The sequence below is a fragment of the Malus domestica genome, chromosome 10 (assembly GCF_042453785.1).
Source record: "Malus domestica chromosome 10, GDT2T_hap1".
Taxonomy (NCBI): domain Eukaryota; kingdom Viridiplantae; phylum Streptophyta; class Magnoliopsida; order Rosales; family Rosaceae; genus Malus; species Malus domestica.
The window spans coordinates 23,675,427-23,683,946 of record NC_091670.1 but is presented as its reverse complement, the minus strand read 5'-3'; the positions used below and the strand labels follow the sequence as shown (position 1 = coordinate 23,683,946).

The 8,520-nt window shown below is 37.3% G+C and overlaps 1 long non-coding RNA gene across 1 annotated transcript; it reads left to right on the top strand.

Moving 5' to 3' along the window:
• The first annotated feature begins 2,421 nt into the window (after nt 1-2,421).
• LOC139189061 (uncharacterized) lies at nt 2,422-4,729 on the top strand. Its single transcript, XR_011572549.1, has 5 exons — nt 2,422-2,718; nt 2,864-2,928; nt 3,052-3,108; nt 4,315-4,407; nt 4,510-4,729. It is a non-coding gene; the product is annotated as an uncharacterized lncRNA (long non-coding RNA).
• The last annotated feature ends 3,791 nt before the right edge of the window (nt 4,730-8,520 follow it).

The following is an 8,520-nucleotide window of genomic DNA, read 5'->3' as shown; positions in this document are numbered from 1 at the left end:
ATTAAAAAATATCTTGGAAGTAGCCAAGGAACATTTGAGACATCATGGGAAAGTATACATGCTCTGCTTGGGTTGCAGCACACTGAAATCAAGGCTTCTTTTGAGAAAAGTTTGATAGTGGTGCATCATGATTTTAGACATTCAGATTTCATGGAACTTCATGGCTTTGTCTCAATTAGTGCACTATATATGGTCCTAAAAGAGTACGAGTTGTCCAAAATGAACAGTATTGACTTTGAGGCATGTGGTTGTGTTTTATGAGACACTCATGGATTACCATGTGCTCATGAGATTGTTAGATACATAAGAGATGGTCTACCTATACCACTTGGGAGCATTGATCCCCATTGGAGGAAACTTGACATGAAGTGTACACCTATAAGAAATGCAGCAAAGTACGATTATGATGCAGAGATGGAATTGTTTCATGGGCGTTGGATAGAATATGATGCAACTACAAGAATGGTCCTTAAAAGGAAACTTATGGAGTTAGCATTACCACAAACTACTTCACTTGTTGAACCATCTGTGACAACCAAGACTAGAGGTAGGCCAAGTAAAAAGGCGGATAAATATACTCATCATGATCTGTCATTGTTTGAGATTATGGAATCGAAGCAAGGAAGTTATTCACTTGGTGATCTTTATCCTGAAATGAGTTAAAAACAAAAGAGGCGACCAAAAGAGAAGGTGCATCGCACTCCTTCAGTTAAGCCAATTGAGTTAATTAATTAATGCATTTCCAGTAGCATTGAGGTCATACATTATTCTTGTAAAAGATGTGGCAGCTGATGGACATTGCGGTTTCAGAGCAATTGCATCATTATTGGGTTATAATGAGGATGGATGGGTACAAGTGCGAAAAGATTTATTACAAGAGTTAGAGACTTACTCAAGTTGCTACTCCAAGCTATATGGGTCTAAAAATAGGGTCCATGAGTTGAAGCATGCATTGAGATATTTTGAAACTCATGCAAACATTGATCGGTGGATGACTATGCCTGACATGGGCCATATTATTGCATCATGTTATGGTGTGGTACTTATCTACTGTCTTACATTTTTACCTCTGAGAACAGAACCTATACCACTAGCAGCATGTAAGGAGATCGCCATTGGATTCACCAATCATCATTTTGTGCAGGTATGTATATAAGGATTTATTGTTGGAAATTTTTGCATGTGATCTTATAAGGATTGAATGCATTTACTTTAAGTTATAAATGTCTTGTAGTCTAATTTAATTTAGTTGTACTTTTATGCATGTGTTATTGAAATTAGGTCATCCAATTCCTCCTATAACGACAAATTAGGAAAGATACTGTGAACCATGGAGTTTAGAATGGGCTACTCCCTACATTGATTGTATACAACAGCTCAAACTCATTGTAGGGTCTACTGTTATAACTAGAGAGATCGTGAAGCTTGACAAAAATTGAAGCTGGTAAGCAGCGCCACCGTGCTTATCCGTCAGACAATTCCAGATTCTATTCATAATATTTTTTTCCAGTAAACTCTCGCGTTTCGATGCTTTTCTATATTTTTCAGACTAGATTGCTCTTGCTTTGTTGCTCAGGGAATATGAATTGAGATTTTTTATGTCTTGTTTTGCTTTAGAATTCGTGCTCTTCTTTTAGATCCAATTGACCACCTTGAAGACAAGAAGAACAAAAACAAACAGGGAATATCACCTTGGCATGGCAAAGTTTGCACAAATCACTTACAGCATACCGGTCCGTTGAATGGCTTCAGAAGAAAATGGCATTAACAGTTTGGATTCCTAGAGAAGAAGGGTAATTTCAATAGAAGATCATTATAAATGCTGCTTAAATCCAAAGTTAATATATGATGTACTCGAGTAAAATTTTTGAAAGATAACTCTCAAATATCTATAATTGGAAAATCGAATACAAGACAACCTTAAGGATAATGTTATCGTATTGGGCTACAATTGGGCATTATGTTATTCTATCAAAGAGTTAAATATGACGCCTCTTCACCTTTCCTCCCTTGCCGTGGTGCCTTCTTTGGCCCACCTTGAACACCCTTTTGGATTGTTTACTTACCTCACTAGCAGGCTTCGATGCAGCTATTCTTTCATTACAACATCCATGTCCACATCTATTAGAAGCATACAACATCCACATAGTTAAAGTTGAAAATAGCGGACAGATAAATTAATAGGAAAACTAATCAAAAGGGCTTGAAAAGTTTAACTTCTAACCAAAAACCACATTGAAAGTTTATTTAATGGTTAGTACAAAGCCCATTTCTATATCAGCCCAAATACAATAGCCCAGACTAAATAACATGGTGGTTTGTCAATTTTACCCCTAGCGGATGTGGTTAACCTAATTTAACTATTCTGTTAGATTAGTCAGTTTGGCATTTGGCGTTAGCCGAACCTATAAACTAATTGAATTTTAATTTTTGCAGACCAATTTCAAAGAGATTTTCAATTTTTTTATAAATCTGGTTGAGTGGTTTGAGTAATGCTTGCCGACGAATGTTGAGAGCGCATTTTGAAATCGTGATCGCCATTGTTCTTCATCCTTGTTAGGGGGATTTTTCCAGAATAAACCTTTGTTTCAGAACAGATTTGCAGTGGTTGCATATTTTGAGATTCTATCGAATCGTTGTCATCGGTGTTGTTTGTTGTGCTTGAATATTTTAACTGGAGTGATCGTCTTTCATATTTGGTTAGATTTTCATTTGGAGGTAATCAACATTGTTTTTGCAGTTTTGTATTTGATTTTGAATTCGATTTTTTTTTTTAATTCGAATTCGATTTTGAATTCATTTTTGCATGTAATATGCTTCACTTTTTATTTGACTTTATATATTGTTGTTTATTTGTTTTCAGATTAGCAGATTGATTCCGGTTTGTGAAATTTTCAGATAAGAGTTTCTTATTTCGAAGAATCTCAGGTAAGTTTTGATTTGTTTTTTTGTTTTTTAATTGAATTCAATTTTGAATTTGTTTTTGCATGTAATACGCTTAGCTTTTTATTTGACTTATATATTGTTGTTGATTTGTTTTCAAATTAGCAGATTGATTCCGGTTTGTGAAATTTTCAGTTAGGAGTATCTTATTTCGAAGAATCTCAGGTAAGTTTTGATTTTTTTTTTGTTTTGTTTTGTTTATATTGTATATTGGTCATCTTGATTTTGTTTTCCTTTTTTAGAAATTTATTATGAATTAATTCGTATTCATCACATTTGATGTTGTTAACATTTTTCAGAAATAGTGTTCTTTTTTATGAAACAGTGGATATTTCAGTTTATTTTTTGTTTTTGTGATTGTTGTGTTTTATAACTAGTGTAATTTTTGTTCACTTCATATTATATTATTTAACTAATAGGTGTTAATCACATTTGATGTTTATAACATTTTTCAGAAATAGTGTTCTTTTTGTTTATGAAACAGTTAATATTTCAGTTTACTTTTTTGTTTTTGTGATTGATGTGTTTTATAAATAGTGTAATTTTTTTTCACCTTATATGTATATTGTTTAACTAATAGGTGTTCATCACATTTTATGTTTTTAACATTTTTCAGAAATAGTGTTCCTTTTTTTACGAAACAGTGGATATTTCAATTTACTCTTTGTTTTTTATTTTTTATTTTTTGTGATTGTTGTGTTTTATAAATAGTGTTATTTTTGTTCACTTTATATGCATATTGTTTAACTATTAGGTACTGATTTGTTTTACAAAGATTGGAATTTAGATTTGCAACATATTAATAAACAATTGTTAATTATTAATAAATAGTTATGGAGAATGGTAAACTTGCTCGGTTTACATATGGTGGTTTATGCGTTGTTAGTTCTATTTTATCAACTTCTACCTTCAATCAGATTTGCATTGATCTTTGTTCTAGGTTTAAGGGTTTGAGAGTTGGTTGTTTTGAGATGAGATATGGTTTGAATGAAAATCCTAATTGCGTGTTAGATTGTGATGCCGATGTTCTGAACATGCTGATGGTTCTTAATGTTGTTAGGAAATCGATTATAGAAATATTGGTTATAGATAAATGTGATAGTTCCATAATTTAGTTACCTACGGAAAGCTTATATGTCATGTGAATGAGACAATTACATAGAATCTGAGGGGCAAGTCTTTAAGGGAGGTTGTGTTGATTTCCGAGATAAGTTGAAGAAGTTTTCTGTTGAATGTGGTTTTGATTTGAAGTATTTGAAGAATGATAAGAATCGCATTAGTGCAAAGTGTTATTAGAAGGCATCTGAAGGTTGTCTTTGGCGTGTGTATGCATCCAAGTGTGATATTAATGACTTTTTTGTTATTCGGAAGTTGCATAATCTGCATACATGCAAGGGTATGATTCGAAAGAAGAAAAACAAAGTTGTTGGACGACAGTTTGTTGCTTCTCTCATCAAGGATAAGGTTCAGTCAACTCCTCTTATTAAACCGAAAGAGATCATTTCAAACTTAAAACAGTTTTATGGATTAGATATTGATTATTCTACTGCATATTTTGGCAAACAGATGGCAGTTTTTGGGTTAAATGGTGATGATGTTGATGTTTACAAGTTATTGCCTTGGTATGTTGAATCTGTTCGTTCAAGCAATCCTGGATTTGTTTTTGAGGTTGAAGTTGTATCGGAGAGCAATAGATTTCTTCGTTTGTTTATTGCTTATGATGCATGGATTAAAGGTTTCATGTTTTGTCGCCTGATGTTATTCATTGATGGTACTTTTATTAAGAGCAAATACAAGGGAACATTTCTGTCTTGTTGTGCAAAAAATGTCAACGATGGTGAGTTAATAATTTCAGACTTTTATATTGGATATTATTTGTTTCTGTTTTCTTACTGTGCAAAAGAAACATATCCATAACTAGTTGAAGAACAGTTTAAGAAATAGTTCAATCAGTCTGATAAATAGGTGATACTTGATTGTATTTGGTTTTTTTTTTTTTTTTTTTTTGTTTAAACTTTGGTATTCGGGCACAAATAGAACGAGAAACGGTGTTGGCATCATCGTGGACAAGACCTTGGTACAAGATGTTGTAGATGTCAAGAGGGTAGGAGATAGAATCATGGCAATCAAGATTGTAATAGGACAAGAACTTATCAATGTGATTAGTGCGTACGCACCTCAAGTAGGGTTGGATACGAGTTCGAAGGAGAAATTTTGGGAAGATCTTGGAGACTTGGTGCAAGGAATTGCTCAGACGGAGAAGTTATTTATAGGAGGAGATTTAAATGGACACGTGGGCAGGGAGACAGGCAACTATGGAGGTTTTCATGGTGGCCATGGTTTTGGGGAGAGAAACGAGGATGGGGAAGCTATCTTGGATTTTGCAATGGCATATGATCTCTTCTTAGCCAACACCTTCTTTAAGAAGAGAGAAGAACATGTGATCACCTACAAGAGTGGGTCGTCAAAAACACAAATAGATTTTCTTCTAATGAGGAAAGGGGATCGTATAACTTGTAAGGATTGCAAAGTTATACCAGGAGAGAGCGTGGCTAATCAACATCGCTTGTTGGTGATGGATGTACATATCAAAAGAGTAAGACAAAAGAACAAGACTTGGAAGTGCCCAAGAACTAGATGGTGGAATCTAAAAGAAGAAAAACAAGCCATTTTCAAAGAGAAGGTAATCACCCAATGTGTGTGGGATAGAGAGGGGGAAGCTAGCCAAATGTGGGATTCCATGGCTAGTTGTATCCGAAAAGTAGCAAAAGAGGTATTAGGAGAGTCCAAGGGCTTTGCCCCACACCAAAAGGAATCTTGGTGGTGGAATGAGGAGGTACAAACAAAGGTGAAGGCTAAGAAGGAATGTTGTAAAGCCTTATACAAGGAGAGGACCGATGAAAATGGTGAAAGGTATAGAAAAGCGAAGCAAGAGGCGAAGAAAGCTGTCAGAGAAGCTAAGTTAGCGGCTTACGACGATATGTATAAACGACTAGATACCAAAGAAGGAGAGTTGGATATCTATAAACTAGCTAGAGCAAGGGAAAAGAAGACAAGGGACCTAAACCAAGTGAGGTGCATCAAGGATGAGGATGGAAAGGTTCTTGCTACAGAGAACGCGGTTAAAGACAGATGGAGAGGTTATTTTCATAATCTTTTCAATGAAGGACATGAAAGGAGTGCTTCTTTAGGGGAGTTGAGTAACTCAGAAGAGTGTAGAAACTACTCCTTTTATCGTCGAATCCGGAAGGAAGAAGTGGTTGTAGCTTTGAAGAAGATGAAGCATAGAAAAGCAATAGGCCCAGACGATATACCAATCGAAGTGTGGAAAGTTTTGGGAGAGACAGGTATAACATGGCTCACTGACCTTTTCAATAGGATTTTGAAAACGAAGAAGATGCCAAATGAGTGGCGAACGAGCACTTTGGTGCCTATCTACAAGAATAAGGGCGACGTACAAAATTGCATGAACTATAGGGGTATTAAGCTAATGAGTCATACAATGAAGCTCTGGGAGAGAGTCATTGAGCATAGATTGAGGCAAGAGACACGGGTTTCGGACAACCAATTCGGGTTCATGCCAGGGCGCTCAACCATGGAGGCAATCTATCTCTTACGAAGATTGATGGAAAGATATAGAGATGGGAAAAAGGATTTACACATGGTCTTTATAGATTTGGAAAAAGCGTATGATAGGGTCCCAAGAGACATTCTTTGGAGGATTTTAGAGAAGAAAGGAGTACGAGTAGCATATATCCAAGCTATAAAGGATATGTATGAAGGAGCAAAGGCCGCCGTAAGAACTCATGAAGGACAAACCGAAAGCTTTCCCATAACTGTAGGATTACATCAAGGCTCATCCTTAAGTCCTTACCTTTTTGCGTTGGTAATGGATGAGTTAACAGGACATATTCAAGATGATATTCCTTGGTGTATGCTTTTCGCAGACGATATAGTGTTGATAGATGAAACTCAGGAAGGGGTAAATGCAAAGCTTAACCTTTGGAGAGAAGTGTTGGAATCTAAAGGTCTTCGCCTCAGCCGATCAAAGACAGAATATATGGAGTGCAAGTTCAGTGCAAATGGAGGCCAAAACGAGTTAGGGGTGAGGATCGGAGATCAAGAAATACCAAAGAGCGACCGTTTTCGTTACCTAGGATCTATCTTGCAAAAGAACGGAGAATTAGATGGAGATCTCAACCATAGAATACAAGCTGGATGGATGAAGTGGAAGAGTGCATCCGGCGTGTTGTGTGACCGCCGTATGCCACTGAAGCTCAAGGGAAAATTTTATAGGACGGCAATAAGGCCGGCAATGCTGTATGGCACAGAATGTTGGGCGGTGAAACATCAACACGTACACAAAATGGGTGTAGCGGAGATGAGGATGCTTCGTTGGATGTGTGGGCACACGAGAAAGGATAAGATTAGGAATGAGGATATCCGGGGTAAAGTAGGAGTAGCCGAAATTGAAGGAAAGATGAGAGAAAATCGGTTACGGTGGTTTGGACATGTGCAAAGAAGGCCTACTGACGCTCCGATTAGAAGATGCGACTATGGGACAGAGGTTCAGGGCCGAAGGGGTAGAGGAAGACCTAGGAAAACTTTGGAAGAGACTCTAAGAAAAGACTTAGAGTACTTGGATCTAACGAAGGACATGACACAGGATCGAGCACAATGGCGTTCTAAGATTCATATAGCCGATCCCACTCAGTGACTTGGATTTTCCAAGTCTCCAACCAAGAAGTTTTCCTCACTCGGGAAATTAAGGGAACACTACCCCAACCTACATGCTCCACTCAGAAAGCTTCAACATACAAGCTTCAACAAAAGAAAATTCAAAGAACTTAGCGAAGAAGGCTTTGGTGTATTTAACACAATACGTTGAAATGAAGGAAAGCTTATTTATTGATATCCCCGATAAGCTACAAATATGTACATATACATGAGTCAAAATAAACACACAAGAGGGAGCCTTCACAAAGGTTGCTTAGGAGAAGTCTCAGCAGTCGGTAGAGCCCCAGAAAGAGAAGGCACCGGAGGGGGATCATTTGGAGCCTCAGTACTGGACAGAACCCTAGAAGGAGGAGGCATCAGAGGTTGATCATTTGGAGCTTCATTACGCGGTACAGCCCCAGAAGACGAAGGCAATAAATGCCTTTGGAACAAACCCACAAATCTCTGATGATCAAGTAAAACCTGACCATCAGTTTCCTTCATCTGGTCAAGCTTCCTTTTCATGTTTGTAGCATAGTCATGTGCGAGCCGGTGCAACTGTTTATTCTCATGCTTGAGCCCTCTAATCTCCTGTTTGAGACTCATCACTTCAGCCGCCAATGATTCAACTTGGCGGGTTCGAGCAAATAGGCGTTGTGCCATATTAGACACAGAACCTGCACACTGAACACTGAGAGCCAGCGAATCCTTAACAGCTAACTCATCAGACCGTTTGGAAAGTAGTCTGTTATCTTTGGGAGTGAGAAGGTTCCTGGCCACCACCGCAGCGGTCATATCATTCTTCATCACGGAATCCCCAACGGTAAGAGGACCAGTTGGGGAGACGAAGGATGGGCGCCA